This window comes from Myotis brandtii, unplaced genomic scaffold, assembly GCF_000412655.1.
Source record: "Myotis brandtii unplaced genomic scaffold, ASM41265v1 scaffold333, whole genome shotgun sequence".
Lineage (NCBI taxonomy): Eukaryota > Metazoa > Chordata > Mammalia > Chiroptera > Vespertilionidae > Myotis > Myotis brandtii.
This window is the reverse complement of record NW_005362842.1, coordinates 3,074,280-3,079,712: the sequence shown is the minus strand read 5'-3', so window position 1 is coordinate 3,079,712 and position 5,433 is coordinate 3,074,280. Positions and strand designations below refer to the sequence as shown.

Sequence of the window (5,433 nt, the reverse complement as noted above, 5' to 3'; positions counted from 1 at the left end):
GTATTCTCTCTACATTAATGTGGACAAATCTCAAAAACTTTATGCTGGACTTAGACACAATGGTGCGTATACTAAGGATTTCATGTATATGAAATTCTAGAATGGGCAAAACTAATCTGTAGTAATAGAAAGTAGATTAGTGATGGCCAAATCGGGGGCAGGGGAATGTTCTACATCTTGATTGGGTGGTATACATTTGCCAAAGCTCACCAAACTTTACAGTTGGAATGGATGCATTTTATTATAAATTATTTCTCAGTAAAGTTGATTTTTCAAAAGTGCTCTCTCTCAACTTAGAAGGCAGCAAAGTGATGTGCTTTCAGAAATTAGATGACTCAAAAGTGGCTCTAGTGATTTCTACAAAGAAATGAAAGATTCATATAAAGAGTTCGAACATTATTACTGCAAAAGTAAGAGCAAGAAAGTAACATTCACAATATATTGTTTCAAATAATATGTGATTTAAGATATGTGTAACTAAAACTTATATGTGGTCATTTGAATCCTGCATCTCTAAAAATGTTTATATTTTAGTTGCAAAAAAGCCACAGAACACCTGAAGTGACATTTTTGGAAAAACAAGTGATCACCTTATATTTGGACCTGCCATATATTCAGGCATATACTCTGTCTCTCACTTTTCTCCAACCCCTCAGCCATAAAAGGGCTAGGTCAGGTAAGGTCTGTGTCCCTTCTCAAGGTTCCAGGGGCCTTTATCACAATGAACTGTCCTGTTTGGCATTTCTGTGACTCTACTGGAGTGGAAACTTGGTCTGATCCATCTCTGCTGTGTTACTGCTATAGAGGAGGCACCAGGAGTATTTGTTAGGAGAAAAGCAGAAAAATAGGTCTGCCCTGGCCTGGGCCAGTGGCTAGCAAGGACTCTCCCCTTCTCTTCCTTTAGTGAAGCAATTACATATCCCTGCCACCTCCCTGAAGAAGGTACATCTGGAGCCCAGCTCTCCTGCCTCTCTGGGTCCCAGTATAGAGACCCATCAGCAGAGGCAACGAAGGGTCTGCAGAGAGAGCAGAGTCCCTGGAAGTGGCTGGGCCAGGCCTCGTTTTGCCTTGAATGATAGAAAACATGAGATTCTTAAGGGGCTGAGAGTACATTCCAGGTGAGGAGGAAAGCAGGACATCACCGAAGAAGTGTCAGGTCCAACGACTGAGTAGGAGGCATAGATAGATATTGGGGCCAGAGGTCAAGGAGCCTAGACCAAAGGTGGGGTGGAGCTCAAGGTGCACTGAGGTGAGTACGTACTAAGTAAGTACTGGCTGTACACCAAGGTGCAGGCTGGCTCAAAAACCCTTGAGAAGGGCTGGTTAGACATCTAACAAACTACTGAGTAAAATTTAAAGATTACTTTAAAAAAAAGGGATCAAGTTTTATGTATGGATCAAATTAGACACTGCCAATCTATAAATCAATGGTGGAAGGGGCTCCACTAAGCTATACCGTTATATTATACCTTCTATATTTATTCAAGGTTATTATCAGAAACAAACTGGCAGCATTTGCTGTAAATTTGTTGAGAACATTCTCCACTATTTCAAACAAATAAGTGTCCATATGAGAAACTTCTTTTATAGTTTATCCCTAGGAGAATTTTTCTCCCCTAAGTTATCAGTTATCAGAATAGAAAGAATTTTTGCTTTGGCTACGAGGAAGCTCAGCTACATCTGATTCTCAGTCACAGCAGCTATGTTAACCCATATTAACCATACTATAGTTCTCCTTTTATAACTGCAAACCCCATTTCTGTACTACAATATTTTTGCCCTTTAAGTACCCTAAATTTTTTTAAAGGGCTGGAAAAGAATACATTTGTGGTGGGCACAGTGATGTGTACCACCCAGATTCCCCAACAAGGAAGCACTTATTGCCCCAACTGCTGAGAGTGCTGTCAGCTCCCTAAGGTCACCTCAGCAGCAGAGAGCCATTTGGCCAGGGCTCCCTGGGGACTCTCCCTGTGCCTCTTCCTTCCACAGTGTGGTATCAGTACCGCACGCTAACCAACTGCGCCACCGGAGCTCCATTCCAGAGTGCTGATCCCAGCCAAGGGCACTCCCTAATAAACATTCTGCACACTAACCTCTGTAGAATCTGCTTCCCAAAGAAACTCAACCTGTGACAGCACTTCACCAAATAACTAAAAATAGAAAGCGGGTATGGGTATTATGCAAAGGGGTGAGGATATATAATAGAATGTTCATACCTACATGGGAGGTAACACATAATTGACTTGAGCCAGGCTGCCTGGGTTTGAATCCCATCTCTGCCACCTCCTAGCTGTGTTTTTGGACATGTCTCTCCGTGTGTTGGTTTTTCATCTGTAGGATGGGGATAATGAGAGTACTTACCTCAATGAGGAGTAAATGAGACAATGTGAGTACAGCTGTTCTATTAGGCTTACTATATGCTAAGTACTGTTCTAAATGTTTAGTAAGTGAATACCTGGGAGATCAGGCCCACAACGCCAGAGGGTCATGTGGGCTGAGACACCTCCCCAGACCTCAGGCACAGGTATTGGTGGGGGCCAGGCATATTGAAGCATGAGTGTTGGCAGAAACAGGCCCAAGCAGGACTAGCCTGGGTGATGTCACGGGCATGTGCCTTGAGTGGGTGCTAGGCTGCTCCCTCCCAGCCAGCGCAGCTGCACGCATTGCCAATGACACCCACGTACCCATATACTAGTATATGCTGAGCTGGGGAAAGCCCATATCAGCCACACCCTTTGAGCGCCCTGATTTTCCTGAAACTGCTTTGGTGGAGGGAGGCACCTGAGGCCTGGGAAGCTGGCTCAGAAGTCCCAGGAGGAAGTGGGGCCCTGTTTCCTGAAGGAGGGCCTGGCAGCCGACTGAAAATATGAGCTTCTGTTGGAGGCATTTCTGAAGCCCCTGGGGGCCCGGCCCCAGAGACCAAAACACAAGTAAAAGCAAGGAAGCATGAGCTGCATTATGGAAGCGTCAGAAAATAGAAAAGCCGACTTTAAAAGTACATCACAGCCCACAGGCTGCCAAGTTGGCATAAGAAGCTCGAGGAGAGCTGCAGCACTTAGGAGGGGTCCTCCTAGAAAAATGGACAAAGTCAGATAGGCAGGGAGGGTCCCCATTCAGCCCGCACCTGTCTTCCTTACTTCAAATGCTCTCCAAGTGCTCCCCCATACTTAGTAAACTCTAGCCTTCTTTCTATTCCTCAATCCACTAAGCTCTTTCTAACCTCAGGGCCTTTGTACATGCTGTTACCTCTAGAAAGTACTTTCTTACCCCTAAAAATTCACCTGGCCATCTACTCACATCCTTTGGGCCTTTGTTCGGTCCTAGAGAGGTCCTCCTTACCTACTAGATCTGAAGTAGGGCTCTCTAATGTTTATCTCATAGCCCTCTGTTCTTTTTCTCTGTAGCTCTCATCCCAATTTACCTTACATAACAAGTGTTTGTCTGTTTAATGCCTATGAATTCCTGGAGGGCTGGTGCTGGGTTTCTCTTCTTTTCCCAACTCATGCCACCAACGGCCACACAGGGAAGCTCAGGGGCTGCAGACAGGGGCAGCACCATCTTAAGCCCAAGCTACCTCAAGTTACACTTTATGAGCACTTATGTTTTCTGAGTTCTATGTGCCCTGGGCCAGCCATACCCAAGGCCTCCCCTCACCTACACCGATTAGCCAGCTAGCCTCCATGCCCATTGACTACTGACCTACTTAAGCCAGTGGCTCTCTGTGAGGCAGCAAATGCATGGAGTCAGACAGACTTGGGTTCAAATCACCTCTTGTTAGTTGTGTGGCCTTGGGGCAAGTTACAGAACTCCGAGTCTCAGTTTCCTCATCATTAAACTGGGGACAATAATCCCTGATTAAAAGGTAATTATGAGGATCAGGTGAGACACGTGTGCAAGCACTGCTGCACTGGGTCCGGCATTAGGTCAACTTCAGTTCCCTCCCTCCCACTTTAAAGGCTTGTCGCTAGGTGGCAGTCCATCTCAGCAGCTTGCCGCCTCCTCAGGTGGCTGAAGCCTCCTAGCACCAGGCACTGGACGTCAGGCTGAATACTCAGCTTCATTAGGGGCTGCATTCGAGGGAATCAAAACACACATACACACACATTACTACTACAAGACACAGAGGCAGCGCGCCACCATCACCACCCAGCTGGGTGGGCTGCCTGAGCGGTCACTGCTACACACACAGGAGACCGGGATCTTTCTCTGGCACCTGCTGCACGCTGGGTGGGCTGCCTGAGCGGTCACTGCTACACACACACATCCCAGGAGACCGGGATCTTTCTCTGGCACCTGCTGCACACTCTGCTGGGCCTCACCTCTGAAATGTGGTAAATAATCCTGCTTGGCTCAATCTCTGGTTGTCCGGCTCCACTGTGATCTCAGATGTCTTTGGTTTGGGCAGTTCTCTGTGACAGGGGCAGCTAGATTGCAGGGGCGAATCTAGAGAATGGCCTCAGGAAGACAAAGAGTATGAATTATTCAGATACAGGTATATCTTAGAGATATTGCAGGTTCCGGTCCAGACCACCTTAATAAAGCAGGTATCATGATAAAGCGACTCACCGAGGGTCTTGCCTTCGGTTTGTAAAAAATCACAACACCTGTGAAGCACAATGAAGTCAAGTGCACTAAGATGAGGTCCACCTGTAACACAAAAAGGCCTTGTGGCTGGAGATGGAGAGTGAAGGGGAGGTGGTGAGAGAGGAAGTGGGAGAGCAAGGGACCGGGCCACACAGAACTTGCTGGGCCAGGTAGGGAGTGTGGATTTTAGGAGCAATGAGAAGTCACGGAGGGTTTGAGGCTGGAGCTAGGAAATCATTTAATTTCCTTTAGAAGACCGAAGAGGGTCAAGTTTGGGTGTGAGAAAAGATGGGCCTTGGGCTTGTGGGTGGAGTGGAGATACCTGAGAGCAGAATGAACTGGACTCGATGAACTGCTGTGGGGTTGAGGCAGAGAGGAATCAAGAACACCCCCAAGGGTTTTGGCCTAAGCACCTTAGAGTTTCGTGCCATGTTCTAAGAAAGTGGAGACTGTAAGAGGAGCAGTTTGAGGAGGGAGCGAGGTGCCTGTAAAGTGGGGACGTGGAGCAGGCAGTGGGATGCAGGGGAGACACAGATGGGGCGCTGCGGGGGCCAGGGTCAGGGCGGGGGCGGGCTGTGAAGCCTTGGGAAAGGTCAGGGCGTCTTGGGAACTGGCTCAGGACCCGGCCCGCAGGAGGCTTCTGAGGTTGAAAGGCAGCGGCCGGAGTGAGAGGAGGACAACAAGGGAGTCAGGCCGGGAAGGCCAAGGCGCAGGGGAGCATTTGCAGGAGGGGCGCCTGAAAGGAGGACCTGTACCGTGTGCTACCGCGCGGACGCGGAGAGCGCGGGGTGGCGGGCAGCGGCTGATGCCAAGGTCAGAGCCGCAGGCCACCGGGGCCGTGGGTGCAAA

At 48.3% G+C, this 5,433-nt stretch overlaps 1 long non-coding RNA gene across 4 annotated transcripts; it reads right to left on the bottom strand.

The window, feature by feature from the left end:
- Nucleotides 1–226: 226 nt before the first annotated feature.
- On the bottom strand, nucleotides 227–5,402 carry LOC102248747. 4 transcript variants are annotated; one of them, XR_001363083.1, is made up of 5 exons: nucleotides 5,340–5,402; nucleotides 4,567–4,647; nucleotides 4,320–4,455; nucleotides 2,217–2,331; nucleotides 227–357 (listed from the first exon to the last, which is right to left on the bottom strand). It is a non-coding gene; the product is annotated as an uncharacterized LOC102248747 (long non-coding RNA). The 4 variants fall into 4 exon arrangements; XR_001363082.1 differs by lacking the exon at nucleotides 5,340–5,402 and having other exon boundaries at nucleotides 4,567–5,314; XR_001363084.1 differs by lacking the exon at nucleotides 5,340–5,402 and having other exon boundaries at nucleotides 2,221–2,331; nucleotides 4,567–5,314.
- Nucleotides 5,403–5,433: the final 31 nt, after the last annotated feature.